The 19,766-nt window shown below is 40.3% G+C and overlaps 1 long non-coding RNA gene across 1 annotated transcript; it reads right to left on the bottom strand.

Annotated features, from left to right (window-relative positions):
- Positions 1 to 15,036: 15,036 nt before the first annotated feature.
- LOC145424417 (uncharacterized) lies at positions 15,037 to 18,474 on the bottom strand. Its single transcript, XR_013905497.1, has 3 exons — positions 18,364 to 18,474; positions 15,998 to 16,128; positions 15,037 to 15,423 (listed from the first exon to the last, which is right to left on the bottom strand). It is a non-coding gene; the product is annotated as an uncharacterized LOC145424417 (long non-coding RNA).
- Between the last annotated feature and the right edge of the window lie 1,292 nt (positions 18,475 to 19,766).

Genomic DNA, 19,766 nt, shown 5'->3' with positions numbered 1-19,766 from the left:
TTCAGTGAGGAGATGGTGGAGGATTTGGGTACAGGGACGATGGTGGCCATTTTGAAGCAGGCTGGGACTACAGACAGAGAGAGGGAAAGGTTGAAGATGTGTGTGAACACTCCAGCCAGCTGATCCGCGCATGACTTGAGGACGCGGCCGGGAATCCCGTCCGGACCAGTAGCTTTGCGCGCGTTCACCTTCCTGAAGCACTTCCGCACATCCTCCTCAGACACAGTGTGCGCACTGACATCATCCGCGGTGCGCACACTGTCCGGTCTCATGGTGTTCGCTGTGTCAAATCTAGCGTAGAATACGTTTAGATCCTCACACAGAGAGGCCGTGGTCTGCGGTGTGCTGGTTTTCCCTCTAAAGTCTGTGATCGTGTTTAGTCCCTGCCACATACTCCGAGGGTTGTCAAACTGTTGCTCCACCCTGTCCCTGTACTCACGTTTGGCTGCTTTGATCGTCTTCCGGAGTTGGTAATGTGCGTGTTTGTAGTCTGATGTGTTCGCGGAGGCAAAGGCGGTGCTCCGTGCCGCGCGAACATCTCCGTTAATCCAGGGTTTTTGATTTGGGAAGGATTTAACTGTTCTGGATGGGACGACATCTTCCACGCATTTCCTGATAAATCCGCAGACTGAGTCTGTGTACTCATCAATGTCCCTAGCAGCCACGTGAAACATTTCCCAGTCCGCGTGATCAAAACAGTCCCGCAGCGCAGACTCAGATTGGTCGGTCCAACGGTGCACCGCCCTCCGAGTTGGAGCTTCCTGTTTCAGCTTCTGTCTGTAGGCGGGCAGGGGCAGGAGCAGGATGGAGCGGTGATCTGATTGGCCGAATGGGGCGCGGGGGAGGGCTTTGTACGCATCCCGGAAAGAGGTGTAGCAGTGGTCAAGTAGCCGGTCTCCACGAGTGTTGAAATGGATGTGTTGGTGGAGTTTTGGTGAGACTTTCTTCAGGTTTCCTTTATTGAAGTCCCCGGTCGTGATAAACGCTGCCTCTGGGTGTGGGGTTTCCTCACTGCTAATCGCGCTGTACAGTTCCCTGAGTGCTCGGTCAGTGTCGGCTTGTGGGGGAATGTAAACAGCCGTAATAATCACGGCTGTAAATTCCCTCGGTAGCCAGAATGGCCGGCACTTAATCATCAGGTACTCCAGGTCCGGTGAGCAGAAGGATTTGACCGGGTGCACGTTCGCATAATCACACCAGCTGTTGTTGATCATGCAACATACACCACCGCCTCTGCTTTTCCCAGTAAGATCCTGTGACCTGTCCGCGCGATTCACGGAGAACCCCGGTAGTTGTATTGCGAAGTCCGGTACCTTGTGCGATAGCCAGGTTTCTGTGAGGCAGATCACGCAGCAGTCCCGCATCTCTCGCTGGAATGAGATCCGTGCCCGAAGCTCGCACAGCTTGTTCTCCAGAGACTGCACATTAGCCAGTAATAAACTGGGTGACGGTGGTCTGTTAGTGCGCCGTCTCAGTCGAACCAGAACGCCAGATCTTCTCCCTCTGCGTTGGCGTTTGCGGCCTCCAGGGCCAGAGAACAAAGGCGTCTCAGGTGAGATGAATGGGGGGTCTGCAAACGGAGCGTCCGTGTTGGAAAACTTGAACTCCGGAAAGTTATAAGAAAGACCGTCTTTTATGTCCAGTAAGGTTTGTCGGTCGTACACAAGGAGACATGTGCTACTTGCGAAAAAATGAAGAAAAAATGAAGGAAAAGTAAAATTAAACACAGAAAAAAGCTGTTGCTTGGGGGAGCTCGCGACGAGGCTGCCATACTCGGCACCATCTTGAATATTTTCATGGACCAGCCTTTAAGGTGTCGCGGATAAATACAACAAAATAAAACTAGTACCGGTACCGAAAAAAAGAAAATTTTTTCATAACACACGTGAAAAGACCAAGGAAAACCGAGTACACGATAAAAACAATAACAAAATAACCCTGAAAACTATACATTTCACACCTGAGCCTCAACTCTCGCGGCCCGGTACCAAACGACTCACGGACCGGTACCGGTCCGAGGCCCGGGGGTTGGGGACCGCTGGCATAGGTAACAAATAAACTGTTGAAGATACTTGGCACTGATTAGATCTGAAAGAAAATTACAAAAATGACTTTTCCGTTTCCATTTTGGCCAAGAAAAGCATCAGTTTCACAAAGCTCAGTCAAAATGTCACCTGAAAGTGATATGGCCTGAAAGCTCAAGTTGCTATATCACAGTGGCTTTGTGGTAGAGGTAGAACCCAAAAGCAGGGCTCAGAAACTCAAGGAGTAAACTAATAGGTGGTTTTAATTAAACTAAAATCACATGCAAGTAACAAAACTAGAAAATTCAAACCTTTGACAAAATAAGGAAAACATATTGCAAGGGAGGACACAACCATGAGGGAAAACGTGACAGAGAACAGAAGGAAATGCAGACAATAGGTATGTCCCAATTCATAGGAGGCATCCTTCGGAGGACCCGGCCTTCACGGTCTATGTGGGCTTGGTCCTTCGAAGACCGAGAAGGCTGGAAGTTCGAGGCTGTGAAATGGGACGATCTAGCTTTCAGATTTGCATCACCAGCTGTCTCGGTGGAGTTCAATAAACTCAGCCGTTTGCTCCTCACTCGCTAATATATAACACGACACTGGAGTAAATTCTCGACCATCTCACACTTCTGTTTAATCAGTTTTCTGTAGAACTTTAATCTCAGCCAAACAGATTTACTCACGAACAAATAAAACACTGAAAAAAGCCAAACAATAACATTTTTAAGATAATAAGTAATTTCTATATCATGTTTAACCTGAGTAGCAAAAGACTGCAGGGGTCTGAAAACAATCTGCAGGGAGTCCGGTATTCTCGTCGGCTCTAGTGAGGCTCGACCTCCCAGTTTGCTATCAAGCTGGTGGGTAACAGACATCTCCGACAATGTCGGAGCACTTTTGCAAATATGTGATGTCTTCATAAATCAAGCAGATACACAGCTACATTCCCACCTAAAATATGTTAAAAGTTTATTTTGTGAACCTGAAAGAGTAATATTACAACTAGGTAGCTGCCCCCATTGTTGGAAACTGGAATTGGCTGGGCCGTGCTATGAATTCTGGGATAGGTTGGGCCTTGATATACCCGACCCATCCTTTAAATTTGGGGGAAATGAAGGACTCATTTGTCGGCCGAATTGGGACCGCCTTCGTCGCCTGGCTGTGACGTAATCGGCCTTCAAATGCAGCCTCAGGAGGATGCTGCCCCTGAATTGTGACTTACCTAATATATACACAAGGAGCATAATGAGGGAACAGGCTACAGGGTGGAACACAGCTGACACTAATCTGACTGATGAGCCAGAGGAAGCAAAACTGATCATAATACACATGAAACAGACGACTATCAAAATAAAACAGGAAATGCAAACCCTGAAACCATGACTAAGAAACCTGGATGGGAGAAAACAGACACACATGACTGGGAAGGCAGAAAGACAAGGAGAAAAGACTCAGGAAAACAGACCCAAGACCACAATAATATAAATAGAATAATCCTTTACCAAATTTCCCCTTGTGGGACAATTAAAGTACTCACTATTCAATAACAGCTGAGCAAAAGTAAAAACAGTACAAAAATGAACCAGTTGCAGAAACTATTCCAATAAGGAGAGATGATAAGAAGGAATTGAACATGATTTATTTATATTATTGGCTAACAATGTATTGCTGTATGTTTTAGAAGCCGTTAGAGTGATGTGCAGAACTTTAGCTGCTTCTCAGTTTTGCAGGTTATCTTTTAAGCATCAGAAGTAATTCCTTTTTTGTCCCAGCAGCAGATATCGAGCAGCCATTACCCAAATCAAGCAATAGGAAGTAAGAAAAGTACTTATTTATTTTTAATTACACGAACAGGGCACAGTGTATTATGATACTGTTAAAGGGATTAGGAATATCACTGATACCCTCAATATATCTTTTTCTGCCAAGTCATTAACACATCTCTCTGCTGATAACATTATAAGCTCCAAAATATAAAGTGGAATTTACTTAATATATTTTTCTCTGTTAAATGGGGTGAACATGTAGCCATGTATGGAAGAAGTTTGTATTATATTAATTATCAAATTTTAGAAATAGACAACTTTTCATCAACAGGTGTGCTAGAATCCCACCAGGGATTGCATGGCTGTGCCCTGTTCGTGTAATTAAAAATAAATAAGTACATTTCTTTCTTCCTATTGCTTGATTTGGGTAATGGCTGCTCAATATCTGCTGCTGGGATAAAAGGAATGTGCCATAGTTACTCTCAACCATTTAATCCAGTGCTTGTGATTCCACCAGATGTGCAGCAAAGTGTTTCAGGAACATCCTAGAAGCTGCTCTCTGACCTGCATTCCTAAAAATGCATGACTAATCTATTTTTAACAGAAGCTGAATCGGCTCAGAGCCGATTTGAAAGGCGGGGACTTGGATACAGTAATGGCATATAGACTCTGGTCAGTTTTCAGAATAAGAGACCCAGTGCAGGCTACATGGTTGGGGGGAGGGGGCAAAAACATAAACATCTCTCTTTTGGCTGTCATAAAACTGTACAGTGGTACCGTTCCTGCCATCTATTTTCTAGGATCACAGAAAGGCTTAACACAATAAGGACAAGTTGTACAGTACACCCTGAACAGGGTGCACTTTCTCAAGAAAGGCACACAGAGATGGACAACCATTCAGTCTTTTTCAAACCCATGGCTAATTTATAATCTGTAAACTGTTTTTTCATGGTGGAAAGAAGCTGACATACCCTGATGAAACTCATACAGACATAGGGGGTACATAGGAATAACATGCAAACTCTACACAGCCCCAGCAAGCCCGTGCTGTGAGGCAACAATGACAAGCACCAGTGTATAATTGTACAGGTAATAGTGAATCCATAAATACATCCATTTACCAAAAACTGTTTGATGGCTCAAGTCAATAAATTTAGGCTCTGTTGTGGTTGCTGGTAATCATAGTCACTAACTCCAATACAGACGTTATCTAAAAGCCTCCTAAAGTCAAAGCCTCTAGCTCTATCATTCTATCATTGTTGAAATAATTAGAACCAGATTAGACCAATATAGCCACCTTTCTTTGCAAGGACACTCAAAAGCCTGCCATCCATGGATTCTGTCAGTGTTTTGATCTGTTCACCATCAACATTGCGTGCAGCAGCAACCACAGCCTCCCAGACACTGTTCAGAGAGGTGTACTGTTTTCCCTCCTTGTAAATCTCACATTTGATGATGGACCACAGGTTCTCAATGGGGTTCAGATCAGGTGAACAAGGTGGCCATGTCATTAGTTTTTCTTCTTTTATACCCTTTCTTGCCAGCCACGCTGTGGAGTACTTGGACGTGTGAGGGAGCATTGTCCTGCATGAAAATCATGTTTTTCTTGAAGGATGCAGACTTCTTCCTGTACCACTGCTTGAAGAAGGTGTCTTCCAGAAACTGGCAGTAGGACTGGGAGTTGAGCTTGACTCCATCCTCAACCCGAAAAGGCCCCACAAGCTCATCTTTGATGATACCAGCCCAAACCAGTACTCCACCTCCACCTTGCTGGCGTCTGAGTCGGACTGGAGCTCTCTGCCCTTTACCAATCCAGCCACGGGCCCATCCATCTGGCCCATCAAGACTCACTCTCATTTCATCAGTCCATAAAACCTTAGAAAAATCAGTCTTGAGATATTTCTTGGCCCAGTCTTGACGTTTCAGCTTGTAAAGTAAAAGTAAAGTAAAGTGTAAAGTGTGCATGTTAGTCCCCATAGGGAACTATTTCCCTATGGGGAACTATGTGTGTCTTGTTCAGTGGTGGTCGTCTTTCAGCCTTTCTTACCTTGGCCATGTCTCTGAGTATTGCACACCTTGTGCTTTTGGGCACTCCAGTGTTGTTGCAGCTCTGAAATATGGCCAAACTGGTGGCAAGTGGCATCTTGGCAGCTGCATGCTTGACATTTCTCAGTTCATGGGCAGTTATTTTGCGCCTTGGTTTTTCCACACGCTTCTTGCGACCCTGTTGACTATTTTGAATGAAACGCTTGATTGTTCGATTATCACGCTTCAGAAGCTTTGCAATTTTGAGACTGCTGCATCCCTCTGCAAGATATCTCACTATTTTTGACTTTTCTGAGCCTGTCAAGTCCTTCTTTTGACCCATTTTGCCAAAGGAAAGGACGTTGCCTAATAATTATGCACACCTGATATTGGGTGTTGATGTCATTAGACCACACCCCTTCTCATTACAGAGATGCACATCACCTAATATGCTTAATTGGTAGTAGGCTTTTGAGCCTATACAGCTTGGAGTAAGACAACATGCATGAAGAGGATGATGTGGACAAAATACTCATTTGCCTAATAATTCTGCACTCCCTGTATATGAATGACTAACTTCGTATTGTGGCTGCATTATCTCAGTTGTTCTCCTGGCTGAAGTTTGGTCCTTTTACAGCATCCTACCATGCGATTACATTTGTTCCTGACCACCGAGAACACTCACGCTAACTTTTATCGAGTGGGAAAAAAGTTAGCTTGTTTATATTATGCTAACATAGCTGTGTCGCTAGCGGTCACGTAGCACATCATTATATACCAGCTAGCCCAACTTCAGTAACCCTACAAAGGTCACTGCTGTTTAGTTTTCTGTCTTCATTTATGTTGGACGTGATAACAGAGCTGTACGTTTGAATTTGTTTCCAAAACCCCGCAGTCAGGACATGCTATATTGTATTTAGATAGAAGCTAGTGAGCTAACTTCCTGCTAACTTCTAAATGTCATAAATTCCGTTTTCATGGATGCCTGGATGTTAAACTCAATTGTTACACCTGGTAGAGCAGAACGCTGATCATTTTATTAAAGATGAAAGACTTTAGACAGTTTTTCAACTCTCAGTAATGCCATAGTGATCATTTGATATATGGACCTGCAGCGGAGTTTAGGTACAGACGTCAGACTTAATGACCGGATTGTGAGCTACATCTTAAGCTTTGTTTTATATTCATGCATATCTAAGCATCAATCTTTTGTATAAATTTACTTCATTGTCAGAGTGGCTTGAATAAACATCCTTTTATGCATCCTTGTGTAAGAAGTCAACTGCCCTTCAAGGAAAACATGATTTCCCCATTCTTGTCTATTTATCTTTACTCTGAAACACAGCAATGCACGTCTCAAGCGATGAAAGTCTCCCATGAGTAAAATATGTCCTAAAATTCCTTTTGGTGCACTGTATCATGCAGATTTAGCCAGTTTAGCAGTAGCTGGCAGCACCGTGATGCTAACTGTGGATATCTATATGGAATAAAAGAGATTATTAGGCACTAAGAGGATTGGCTGCTGAGAGGTATAATGTGGGACAAGCTTTTTCTCTCAGGGGCCCAGATAGCACACAGGGAGATGATCAATGGTAGAGGTAGAGATAGCACCATTGTTTAGAACAAGATTAGACAGATTAACACCAGTGGCTGTTTCCTCCAGGGCTTCTGTTAGGCGTTATTAAACCCTAAACACTAAAGCATCTCTACGTTCACTGAAGGGTTTTGCTTTAGATACGAGCCCCTCTCTTAAGGTTTTTCTGCTTTTTTTTTTCTTTCCCTCCTTACTTTTTTTAAAGTCTGAACATTTTTACCCATGGCGTCTCTTCATTTTTTTCATTATCTGACCCTCTCTAAGCCTACATTTAGCCCAGCTTACCTTCCTCTCTGGAGCACCAAATCCTCTGAAACAAGTTCAGAGCGGAGTAGATGGTTGAGACACACTCTTTAAAAGTGTTGCTAAATGTGCTTTTCCAGTAGCAAACATATTTTTTAAAGCACTCCAAAGAAAATTGAAAGTGGAAGGGGAGGGATCCTCACCCAACTAAATTGCCGGTGTTATCAGTTGGGCATTCTTTGACAAAAAAGGTGTATGGATTATTATTGTAGATATATCAAGGACTTTTTGTCCCTGCCCAAGCCTACCGATAGCCATCTGTACCCTCACAAGCCTGTCAATGCTGCTATCTGACAAACACACACACACACAGTATGATACGCACTAACAAACATACAGAGCAGATGGGAATGATTGCAGAGTGGAATAGAAGATATGTATTTGCTATTTTTGATATCTACTGAGACTGATAAAGAATTTTTGGTACTAAATGTCACATGCAGTATACCGCGCACAGATGAATACACTGATGCTTTTCTACACTTAAATCTCTTTTCCTGCAGGCCCAGCATTTGCTGTTCTTTACTTCCCCAGACCCACTTCTTCACCATATGCCCTAAACATTTTCCACCCCTCTCCAGTCATCTGATTCCCAGCCACATGACACATCTGGCACTATTTGAACTACAGTAATCCCAAATGAATACTTACTATTTGATAGTGTTAGCACTGTCCCGTTGCAAGTCAAGCTCTGCAGTTCCTGAAGTACTGGCCCTCATATTCTCAAGTATGGGCCAAATTTCCTTCCAATTGTTTTTTTTTCTTTTTCTTTTAACTAACTCACTACTATAGGATTGGTAGAAACATACACTTCTGAGCATGCATCAGCTATAGGAGAATCTTTTTTTCTGTTTCTCTATGTCATGTGTAGAAAAATCAAATATAATTAACAGTCTCAATGCACAAAGAAGATAAGAGGTTTTTTGTGAACTATTATGGAACAGACGTCTGGCATTGGCAGGCTAACAGTACATTTGGTGTGCTTACAATTTGAAATACTATAATTTATAAAGATTTTTTTTTTTTAATAGAAGATCAGCTCAAATAATTTATTTTTAGGGGACAGCACTTCAAAACACATTACCATGAAGTGGTTGTATTTATCCTGATGTGAAATAGCAGCTACTCTATCACATCTTACATTTTTATGATGGGGCCCCCTTTCATAATCTCAGCTCTGCTCTAATGTGTTGCCCTAATAAGCCTTAAATTGTCATCTTGGTTTGATTTAACTCAGCCATAATGAGAAATCTGCCTTTAGAATGACAGTAGCCATCCATTTATCCTCTCCATCTTTCTTTACATGGCCTCTTAACACCTCCCCCGGACTGTCCAAATTGAAGTTGGAAGAGACAGCGGGGTTGGATTGTGAAATGACAAAAATATATATATTTTCCTAGACAGAATATTGGGTTTTTCATCATTCATATTGTAGACTTATGAAAGGCTAGGAAGATTATTTGAAAAGTTTAATTCAAATAGTTTTTTGCAATAGATCACTAATGGGTTTGGTAAAATATATTTATGAGTTTTGTGACCGTGTTGACTTGATGGAAGTACAGAGTGAGGGCAAAGTCTAAAGGGATAATTTGCACAAGGAAAAGGTCTTTTGTGCTCACCAAGCATCACTCAATCTCCATTTTCCTCATGTCTCCAAGTGCATGTCAGAGAATGAAAGTAAAATGAAAGCAGACCCATTTCCATTCAGGCTTTGTTTGGTTTGTGACATCTTTGTTAGGCCTTTCTGTTTCAATACGAGTATGCCACAGAGTCTTCCTGTAGAATAGCGCCTCAGAACCTGCTGTATTTCTTAAACCAGAATGCATTACCTGCACTTTACTTTTCTTTTGTTGTGACATGTTACATCTTTGGATGTCATTAAAATAACATTGTAACAATTCCAATTTACTTCTACTTTCTACATCATTGCATATTTCTGAACACAAGTATGTAAATGTGGCATATAGACTTAATAGGAGATGTCCTTTTTTATTAAAAAAAATTGTTACAACTATTCACAATTAAGTAAAAGTGAATCAGTCTCACCATAATTAAATCTAGCAAAGGATTATGGATTTATAAATGGTAAAAGACAGCAGTATTTCTCCATATTCAACATTTGAGCAGACCAACAAATATATTTAAAAGCATTTTTATTGAAGTTAAAAAACCTCACACTATATTCACTAAAACTAAAATAAATGTGTGAATGTGTCCTGTGAAAGAGTGTGTGGAGAATAGAAAGTATGTGTTTCATGCATGAGCACAGATTTTAGGTCAAAAGAATAGATAAAGTTTCCTTAGTTTCCTTTTTGAATGTTGTAATGCTTAATGTTAAATCAAAGTATATGTGTGTGCTCTGTGTGAGATGGTGATGCAAAAGAGTTTTTATGAAAGATCCTATTTCTGTGTGAAGCATAAAATTAACTTAGCCATAGAACTAACTGTACAGACCCTTAACTATAAACCAGATCACAACAACGTAGACTACCAAGGGCTACCATAGGATTTAGCAGTTGGGGGAACTAATCTCAAGTGTAGTGATGCCACATAAGGAAAGGATTTACACTAGTAGATTTTATATTTTATTTATATTTCACTATAATTGCCATCATCACCTTAAACATCACTAAATTTTATTCTTTGCCAAAAATATTTTCATTCAATCTTGGAATTAAGCTTCAATTGCTTTTACAAGATGTTTCACAAAAACATAATTCAGCAACAAATATATGCTTCCAATATCTGATTTAAAAAGCTGTGAAATTAATTATGACAAGTTGAGTCTAGTTTATCAAATTTCAGGAATGTGTTGAAGGTGCAATAATGTGGGATGTATTTCATTTCTTATTACTGAGCAAGTTTTTCCATGCCATCAGTCTGCAGCACAAAAAAATTTAACTAATTCACCAGTAATTTACATTAATCTTCCTATCACATTCGACTTCTCTTTAACTGAACGCTGTTCTGGCCCACTTAAACTCTTGATAACAGCCTATGAAATGGAAGTGGTTTCTTGGTGTCCTGCTGTGCTGGATGATAAGCCAGTGCTGGAGTAACAGTGTAGTTTTTGACATTTCACACTAAAAGATCAGTTTAAATCACATAAATGAGGGGAAAAAACCAACATCTGTTCCTTGTTGTTCCTCATTGGGATTGAGCAACACCACAATGAAAACCCACTCTGTAGTTGATCTGTCCTTCAACTGTGTCTCCATGATGGAGTGGCTGTAACTCAGGAGTTGGAGCAGTTCATCTGCTAACTGGAAGGTCGGTGGTTTGTTCCCTGTATGATTGGGCCAAGAAGGCATGTTGTAGAAAGTGCTTTGAGTCCCCAAGTAGAGGAAAAATAAACTACATAAGAATCACTCCAGCCACCATGATCCAACTGAATTATTTTTCTTCTCACATGCTGGCAACTTCAGCTGTGCAACTGACCACTCCTGGACACATTGTGTTTACATCAAACATGCAAGAATCTGTTTCTTTCATCTGTTGAAATCTCCATCTTAATGCATGGTGAATGATATAAGTGTCTCCAGATTCGGAATGGGCATTTTTATGCCTAGTCTTAATCTAATCTGGCAGTAAATTAATTATTTATGACTATGAATTATCTCATCATCAAAACAGGCACTGTCTGACTCTAATGATCAGTGACAGTGTGTGTTTTTCTACACATCACATAGAGAAACTGTAACATAGATTCAATGCGAGTTTATCCAGTCTTTTGGGAATATGGCAGTTGTCCTCCTCAGCTCTGAGCTACACTGAATCTGTCAGGACATTTTAATATTACTTTTGGTGAAAGTACACACTGTGCATACCACACTTGGCAATGTTGGTTGACTAATCAGAGGAATGAAACATCCTGGCTGTGTTATTAGTTTGAAATCTATCTACTTATACTAATATGTGACTCAGTGTGTGCATTAGCTTAGCTGAGGGAAAGAGCTCCACAGCTTGAACAGGTGTAAAAGAAAATGTTAAAGTCCCAGACAATCCTCTAATTCCTGCATCTACCTTGCAATTCAGGTGTGAACACATATGTGATGCGATGGTTTAGTCAGATGACTTGCATTTAACAGAATTCGTGCTCGTCGGTTTTTCTCTCATCTGTGTTCCACTGAATGAGTTAAAGCTGGACAGCCTGTGACTGATGCGCTCATCATATGTCTCACAGTGGTACTCTGATTGATAGCATGTGATTTCTCACAAAGATGCTGAGGAAACTTGTACAGATCCAGGATGCGGTTCTACTTCACACTCTGCCTTGACAGCTGGTACTGCTGTGCAGGAGGAGGACAGCAGGGTTGCATTTCCTCATAAGTGTCACAAAAATCCTTATGTGTCACTTATGACATCTCTCATTGAGTTTCAAATATGAAAATCACAGTATAATAATTGTTTCAGCATGCATCTGAGCCCACACTGACACTATATCACAAAGCAAAATAAATGAATAATAACAATAATTTTTCTCCACCTTTTATTAATATCTTGCAGTGACAAATGATATTGTGAGATAACTTTCCAACTGCAAAGTGTTTCCTCCTGCTGTGAGGTTGTTTTTTTTGGCTTCACTTTTTTGGAACAATCTCAAAAGGGCACAAATTGAAACATTTTTCTATTTTTAGAATACAAAGGCAAAATTAGTTTACAAAAAAAAGCATAGTGGAAGCAAAAGACAAGGACATAAATGACTTTGATAGGGACTGGGTTTTACTAATCTTTATTGAAAATATGAACGAACACAGCTCAATAAGCAGAATATACAGTACTACGCAAAGGTTTTAGGCAGGTGAGAAAAAATGCTGTAAACAAAGAATGTTTTCAAAAATGGAAGTGTCAATCATTTATTTTCATCAATCAACAAAATGCAGTGAAATCTAAATCAGATCAATATTTGGTGTGACCATCCTTTGCCTTCAACACTGTATTAATTCTTCTAGGTACACGTGCAAACAGTTTTTGGAGGAACTTGGCTGGTAGGTTGCTCCAAACATCTTGGAGAACTAACCACAGAACTTCTGTGGATGTAGGCTTCCTCACATCCTTCTGTCTTGTCATATAATCCCAAACACACTCAATGATTGTTGCGATAGGGCAGCGGTCCCCAGCCCCCGGGCCTCGGACCGGTACCGGTCCGCGAGAGTTGAGGCTCAGGTGTGAAATGGATAGTTTTCAGGGTTTTTATCGATTTCAGCGTTTTGTTATCGTTTTTAATCGTTTACTCGGTTTTCCTTGGTCTTTTCACGTGTGTTATGGATAAATTTTCTTTTTTTCGGTACCGGTACTAGTTTTATTTTGTTGTATTTATCCGCAACACCTTAAAGGCCGGTCCATGAAAATATTGTCGGGCATAAACCGGTCCGTGGCGCAAAAAAGGTTGGGGACCGCTGCGATAGGGCTCTGTTGGGGCCATACGATCACTTCCAGTACTTCTTGTTCTTCTTTACACTGAAGATGGTTCTTAATGACTTTGGCTGTATGTTTGGTGTCGTTGTCCTGCTGCAGATTACATTTGGGGCCAATAAACAATCACTTATATTTCTGAAAGCATTCTTTGTTTACAGCATTTTTCCATACCTGCCTAAAACTTTTGCACAGTACTGTAGTTTGAGTACTTTTGATTTAACAAAACTGTTCAATTAGACTCACAGAGACACTCATTAGCTCACAGAAGAAGGGCAAGAAAACTACTGGACCAGAACAACAGAATTGAGTTTGACAGCATGGCAAAGCGGAAGTGACAAAAGGAATAGAATAGCAGCACAAAAAATGAGTGAGTACAGAACTAACTTATTGAATTTACAAAAAAGCTTCATAAACACCTGGCAGGGCTCTAGACTAACTTTTTGACATGGGCGCACCGGTACGCCTAACTTTAAAAATTTAGGCGTACCGGCACAAAAGTTAGGCGCACTCAAATTTTTCAACCGCATCGCTTAACACCGCAGTTTTACATGTGCACTTTCTTTGGGGGGGGGAAGTCCATACAGACAATATTAATTTCTAAATTATTAACTAACAAACTTGTGCTTAAAGTGCTTTGTCAATATTGTAGAAAATGTTAAACTTAATCATCATCTTGGCCTCCTCTGACAACCTGTTTGCTCCTGTCTGCTGCTGAAAGGCCGTGGGGAGAGGGGACACTTGGGCAGTGCATTTATTGCAGCATATAATGTGTTTCTGGATACACTGTGCTTTTTCAGCATTCAAATATTGATGGCACCGTGTCAGAGCACTGGCTATGAATTTCAGACAGATCAGGCCTTAACTTAACAAAAAAGTTATCAATAGTTCTTTTCATCTTTTCTTATTACCCACAGCTACATCCACTTCTCTCAGGCCTAGGCTGCTCACTAGGGCTGAGTATCATCACTGATTTCTATAATCCATTCAATTCCGGTTCTCAATGTCCTGATTTGATTCAATTTAGCCTCAGACAGTCAGAAATATTATAATTCTGATCATTTATCAGTACTGACTTCATCAGAATTGTGAACATCACAGCAGAGGCCTTTGTGTGAAAGTAACTGAGAATAAAACACAGGAAAACATGAAGGAGATTTTCCTGGTCTGGCTTTTTATAGCAGATAACCTTAAAAATATTCTGCAATATTCTGCAATTTTGCATAATTTTAAGAAATTTAAATTTCTTCAGTATTGAACAGCAGAAATTAGGCTTTCTTGTCCGAGGTCATTTAAGTGAAAAAAGAAAAAGCGCTGTAAACAACGCTAGACTGGTGGGTAATAAGCGAATGAATAATGCAGAAAACAGATTTGAGACGGGAAACTGTTCCTGAAGTACAGAGAGAGAGAGAGCTGTGCAGGAAGTGTGATTTTTATCGTGGTGGAAGCAAAACAGCAAAAGTCAGAGGGAATTCATGACGACATTGATCAAATGTGAAGCGCAGTTTGCTGCTTCTTTTGCTGCAGGCTCGGTGAATTTTGGTTGGAGAGAGGCAAAACCTGCAGCTCAGAATCAGCGCAAAAAGACGTAAACACAGCGCGGACCCGAAGAATCGCTAAGCTCCGACAGCGTGTCCGTGTTCGGGCCGTCGAGTGAGAAAGCCGAGAAAGACGAAGCTGATTCTGATGTGTTGGGTCCGCTCCGTGTTTAGGTCTTTGTGTGGAATCCGTTAATGAATTGATATCGCTTTATTCAAGCTACTACTCACCTCTCTCTTCCACCTGCACTTTCAACTGGACCACGGCCAATCAGAGAGGTCCCGCCCCTGACTATCTCTGATTGGTTTAGTCCACGATAGGGGCATAATGTGTGTCTGTTGTTGACCACACGGAGAGTTAGAGATTTTTTTTTTGTTACCGGAACAGTTGGTCGCACCTGTGCGACCAAATATTTATTTTTAGTCGCACCACTGAAAAATTTGGTCGCATTTGCGACCAAATTGGTCGCACTCTAGAGCCCTGCCTGGAAAAAATCAAACATTGTTGATTGAACACTGTCTCATAGTATATGTGGACAATAAACTAAAAGAATTTAACAGTTAAAGAAACTAAACATTCTACTGTGGTTGTCAGTCACCCAGTCTCCCTTCGATCTGTCTCCACTTCAAATGTTGAAGAGAAAACTAAATGGAGGAGGAAAAAAATGGAAGACATGCAGGAAAGAGACTTGGTAGGAGAAAACGCTTTCTGGTGATGTCCATGGGTTCCAGGCTTCAGGTAGTCATTGTCTCTAGAAAAGTATAAAAATGCACTTGTGTTATTGTCTATATTTTTTAAACATCATTTCTGAAATATGGGGGTTTAAGACTGGTTGTAATTCCTCAACCGTTAATGAATAATTTAGTTTTTCCTCTCAAATTGATGCTCATAATAAGATGAAGCTCATCTTATTATATAAGAGCATGCAGTGTGTAAGAATAAATATTTGGACCTAAATGCATTTCTATGATAGTATTGACATGTAGTGTTCAGTGCCATTGGTGATGAAAATAAAAATGATCATTTACAAGTCTGTAAATTCACCCAGACTATCGCCCAGGTTGTCCTGAAGCCACCTTTATCTGCTATTGCTGTTATCTCATTATCCAACTCTTTTGCTTCTTTTCCATAATAGACCTCAATTTTGCTGTCTTTGAACTAATGCACCATTAGCGACACTGCATTTCAAAGCTGACCCACTCAGGCTTTTAATGTAAGCAGCCATGTTTCCAGATGTTTCCAGCCTTTTTTACTTTGATGCCCCATTCCTGATTATTCTTTTTTCACACAAACACGTTTCCTTTCTCTTTAAAGCATTTCCTTACCTTAATACATTTATTTTCTTTGGGTAGACTGAGGCATGGACTGTTTGAGCTCCACATATTGATTGTTGTGGGGAATTTGATGCCTAGAGACTTGCTGTTCTCCTCTACTCTTCTTTCCTCTCTCTTCCACCCTGGGGGAATTTTAAATGGAAACACATTACTATGAATCACACAGCAGGGAGCTCCATGATTGATAGCATTGCTTACCATTTACTAGTCACTGTCTGGAGATAAGCCCTGAATTTATGGAGTATTGGAAATCCTTGCCGTTGCTACATGAGGATTAGAGTGAGGAACAGCTCCCCCCGTACTGCCACTGGAGTCACCCGGTTAACAGCATAAGTGGAAAGTAAGGAGCCCCTTTTATTATTTATTTTTAAAAAAATAGTATTTGCGTTTTTGTTTTTTTTGTTTTCTGGATTTCTGCTGTAAATGAAACTGGGAAAGCTTGGAGGACAGTGTCACCTGCTTGTGAGTGAGTTTATGTTGTACACTTACTTCTCAGCAAAGCAAATGTGACTTTCCTTATTTAAAAAAAAATCATATCGTTACACTAACTGGCTACTTTGTTAAGTACACCTTGCTACTACTGTGTTGGACCCCCATTTACCTGAAATCCTTTCTTTCAACCAGGTCCTGGAAACATTCCTTAGAGCTCACGCAATTGCTGCAGATTTGTTGGCTCCACATCCCTGATGTGAATCTTCCGTTCTGCCATATCCCCAAAGTGTCCTATTGTCATGAGATCAGGGGACTGTGGAGGCCATTTCAGTACAGGGAAGCCATTGTTCGAGCAGCCAGTTTGAGACAATCTGAGCTTTGTGACATGACGTACTATCCTACTGGAAGCATTCATCAGAAGATGGGAACACTCTGGTCATAAACAGACGGGCCACAACAGTACTCAGGCTGTAGCCTTTAAACAATTCTCAATTAGTTCTAAGTGGCCAAGAAAATATACTCACAGCATGAACACCCGAATTGTTGATACAAAGCATGATGGATTTGTGCTTTCATGTTGCTTATGCCAAATTATGACTACAGCATTTTTCCAATCTTCAATGAAGTAATTTTGGTGAGCCTGTGCAAATATTGGCCTCTATTTCCTGTTTCTCAACTGACTGTAATGGCACCTGGTGCCATCTTCTGCTACTGTAGTCCACTTGCTTCAAGGTCAACATTCAGAGATGTGTAATCAGAAATGCTTTTCTGCATGCCTTTGGTGGAATGATTATTGGAGTTACTGTTGCCTTCTTATACGCTGAAAGCAGTCTGGCCAGTCTTCTGACATCAACATGGCATGAACTCACTGTTATTTACTTACTCATATTTCTCTTTTTCTGATTATTTTCTGAAAAACCTATAGAGGTTGTGGGAAAATGCCAGCAGATCAGCAGTTTTTTGGTTTTTTAAATTCTTAACCAACAACCATGCCATGATCAGTCAGGTAAGTCACCTTTCTTACCCATTCTGATTCATTATGTACTTTAAAAGATCACCTCAACTATGTCTACATGCCTTAAATGCACTGGTTTGCTACCATGTGGCCATATTTGTGTTGACGAGCAGTTGAATGGGTGTACCTAACAAAGTTACCAGTCAGTGTATATTTAGTTGAAATGTAAACAGAGCAACCCCAAATGAAAAGAAAATTACAGACCTTAGATTAATATAATAATAATATATTTATGCTGAATCTTTTATATGCTTGTCAAATCAACCTTCAGGTAAATTATCCATTTTCTTCATAGTTCATTTAATACAGTATGATAAAATAGATATATGTAATATTCAGAAATGAATAATTAGTCCATCTACTAAGGTGGGCACTATCATAGTTCATTTAAAATCCCTGAAGGCATATATGCAGGAATCCCTAGACTTTGCAGGGTTCACCAAAGACTTTTGTTTAAAGAATGTGCTTGCAGACCAGTTTTTCCTGTGCCTCAGATACAATTTGCAGACTAAAACTTTTCTTCTTTAGAAATGGCTAACAGTTATAGATTTTAAACATCAAATGAAAACTGTGTTTGCACAAATAGAGAGCTGTCTGTACTTTTATCCTGCACTCCTTGTGTGTGTATGCTACACAATTCAGCAGTAGCCTAACTCCACTTGAAATAACGCGCGAAGTCAGGATGTAGCGTCCAACTCCTTTTAATTAGTAAGTATTTCCTCATGGAGTAAAACTGAAATACAAATAACATAGCTAAAATTAACCTAGCATCATTAGCACAACAAAATTAGATTCCAATACACATCCATTAGCTTTAGCACACAACTACTAAAGTATTCATCTACAGCAAATATTTTCACAAAATATACATAAAATACAATCCTACAATTCAATACAAATGAAAACTTACAGACGGTGGTGTCGATGGCACAAACAAAAGGCAGATGTCGCTGGATTAAATTTCCCCATATGTGATCCGCTAGGAACTAAACAAACCTGGCTGACATTCTGTCACTTCCCGAAACTGGTTTTCAAAATAAAACGAATTTCAAAATAAAATTAGCTCATTGCAAAGAGCGCCTATATCCGGTTGTTCAGTGATGACGCGACGAATCCTACTTCCGGGTCTAAAGTAGTCTGCGTTTAATATGGCTTTTGTGTTGTTAACATGTTTAATGTTATGTATTTTCTTCTATTTGATCTCAAAAAGCTCCTAAAACAGTCAGTGATCACTGTTGACCTCCCTCGGCTTTTATTACCGCTAATCATTTATTTAAGCTTAGTTTTTAAAACCTTAGGATGTAACTACAGCCCAGCCCATGCAGCAGTATATGAATGACTAACCTCGTATTGTGGATGGATTATCTCAGTTGTTCTCCTGGCTGAAGTTTGGTCCTTTTACAGCATCCTGCCATGCGATTACATTTGTTCCTGACCACCGAGAACACTCACGTTAACTTTTATCGAGTGGAAAAAAAGTTAGCTTGTTTATATTATGCTAACATAGCTGTGTCGCTAGCGGTCACGTAGCACATCATTATATACCAGCTAGCCAAACTTCAGTAACCCTACAAACGTCACTGCTGTTTAGTTTTCTGTCTTCATTTATGCTGGAAGTGATAGCAGAGCTGTACCTTTGAATTTGTTTCCAAAACCCCGCAGTCAGGACATGCTATATTGCAGAGGTGGGACCAAGTCATTGTTTTGCAAGTCTCAAGTAAGTCTCAAGTCTTTATCCTCAAGTCTCAAGTCAAGTCTCAAGTAATGTCAGGCAAGTCAGAGTCGAGTCTCAAGTCATTGGTGTAAAAGTCCAAGTAAAGTCACAAGTCTGAAATTTTGAATTTCAAGTCCTTTCGAGTCTTTAAAAAAAAAAACGAAAAAAAGCATGTTGCAGTTATATGCTAAATGTAAATATTAGACCATGTAATTTTTATATCTGTGTTTTTCTCAACACATGACAAAATAGTGAACTTAGAAAATATACACAAATTGTGAAATTGCACCTCTTTAAAATGCAGCTCAATTAAACCTAGCTCCAAGAATAATTTTCACCGACAGTTCTGAGATAAGCTGCATGTTATTCTTGGATGCGGTTGTAGGACTGGCTTTAAAATCGCATGACAAAAATATCATACACATTAAAAAAACTGTATCACCAACGTAGCCTGGAAAACATTTGCTAGTTAGATGAAGTCAGCTATCTCATCGTAGCATATTTATATGCATATTTATAATCATACGGTTCTTGGAGTGAGTGCATACACTCATGAAGTTTAGTAACTTCCGGTCACTGCAACAAGCCCAGGTACAGTT

This window comes from Astatotilapia calliptera, chromosome 23 (assembly GCF_964374335.1).
Source record: "Astatotilapia calliptera chromosome 23, fAstCal68.1, whole genome shotgun sequence".
In the NCBI taxonomy this organism is placed as follows: domain Eukaryota; kingdom Metazoa; phylum Chordata; class Actinopteri; order Cichliformes; family Cichlidae; genus Astatotilapia; species Astatotilapia calliptera.
This window is presented reverse-complemented; position numbering and strand designations above follow the sequence as displayed.